Genomic DNA, 2120 nt, shown 5'->3' on the forward strand with positions numbered 1-2120 from the left:
AGATTGAAAATAATAAATAATAGCTTAAAAATTTCTGGTCCAAAAGTTTGGGATGAAATTATTAACACAGAAATTAAAAATATATGTCAAAAACATTTATTTAAAAACAAAGTCAAAAAATTTTTGATTGAGCAAAATACTTTTTTTTTTAACTTGATATCAAAAAGGCAATCATATTTTGTATGTATGTGTGTGTGCGTGGGTGAGTGTGTGTGTGTCAGGCGTGTGTTGGGTGTGTTTGTGTATGTATGTATCATAGTCACCTTTTCTTGAACAACATTTATTTACATTTATTATTTACTAGAACAAGAATTTCTTATCATTTGGCCAACTTATCATGTGTATACGGTTTTCATATGTTTCCATAAATGATATTTTTAATACGTAATTGTAGTAAATATACTTCATATTTAAATCATTATGAATTTTTATAGGTATGTATGTATCTGTGTATTCTGGCAGCGTGTTTTAGGAATATGAATTATGTTGGGCTTGGTTGGGTCTGCCGGGTCGTTAACAATTTGTGAGATTCGATCAAGTTCGACGAAATATGTATGTGTGTGTGTGTGTGTGTGTGTGTCTGAGGGTGGGTATAGGGTATGAGTGCGTGTGTGTGTGTATGTTTGTGTGTGTTTGTGTGTGAGAGTGTGTGTGGGTAAGTGTGCGTGAGTTTGTTTGGGTGAGTGTGCGTGTTTATGTGTGTGTGAGTGTGTCTATGTGTGTGAGTGTGTGCATGTGTATGTGTAGATATGTGTATATATGTACATAAATATTGTATTCTAGGAGCGTTAACCAGGGTACAGCGGGGGTGTATGTGGAGGGGCACATATCTATGTGTAAGATGTCCATTCACTAGGCTGTTCCCTGAGACATGTGGCCACGCCCTATATGTGTATGGTGTGTGGCCATATTTATTTATGTGTCTATTTATTTGAGTGTGTAAGTGAGCGTATGTTTGGTTTCCAGATCATTTCATTTCATCGATTCTGTTTCTTCAGTTCTGTATAACAGTATTGTGATATGAATTGTAGTATGGTGCGTGTTTGTAAGTATGTGTGAACGTGAGTTTATGTGTATGTATTTCATGACATTTCTGTTACATCTATAGTTAGAAATTTTAGTTAAGGGTGGCCTATCCACAAGTTTATCTTTTTTGGTCATCCTTCAAATCAAATAAATAAAAAACAAAACAAAATATATATATATATATATATATATATATGTATATATATATATATATATATATTTATAAATACACCTCAAGACTTACATTTTTTAGAAATTTAAAAAAATTAATTAGAACAAATAGTAATAGATCAACGGATCGGATTTTGGTCTCAGTAAAATGATAATGATAAACAAAAAAAATTTTAAATTTATGATTAAACCGTCGTATTTAAAAGAAACTAAACAATATTGATGAAACAATTGAAATTCAAAAACTTAACGGAACACAACGACAAACCAAGATTCAAGTGAATTCATCTTTTGCGTTAGGCTACAAGCTGAAGCTAAGAAATAAAGAGGCAATTTTCAGAGTAAACTTTTAACAGATGATCTAAGAACTGCAGCAAAGAAATTTTTAAAAATGAAAAATGGGTCACAAACTGCGTGTTAATGGGTTGAAATGTATTCAACGTAGAATGATATTCATATCGTTGTGGTACACTCAGGTCCTGTGGATTAACCCCAACGGCAACAGTAGGTGTGAGATCGTGATATTGGGAAAACAATTGCAAAGTGTGATCAAAGCTGTTATATTGTTTATTGAGTGAGGGTTTATGCTTGTTGATATGAAGGGCTTCTTTAATTTTGAGGCGAACTGGATCGGGTTCATATTCAAGGATCGTTGTGTTGGGATCCAATATGTTCCTCGTAAGCGGTTGATGATGTACCTGTTCCATATGGTCCTTAATGGCACCATTCTGTGTATGCATGGTGAGTCTTCTAGAAAGAGTAGTTCTCGTATGGCCGATATAACTCTCCCCAACACAGTGTGGCACGGGACAAAAAAATCGGTATACGAGATTGGTTCTCTCTAGTTTGTTGGGGGGACGTGTGTTGTTATTTTTAACGATAAAGCTGGATGTTCGGTTGGTGTTGTAATAAATTATGAACTT

Source organism: Helobdella robusta (genome assembly GCF_000326865.2).
Source record: "Helobdella robusta unplaced genomic scaffold HELROscaffold_4, whole genome shotgun sequence".
In the NCBI taxonomy this organism is placed as follows: Eukaryota; Metazoa; Annelida; class Clitellata; order Rhynchobdellida; family Glossiphoniidae; genus Helobdella; species Helobdella robusta.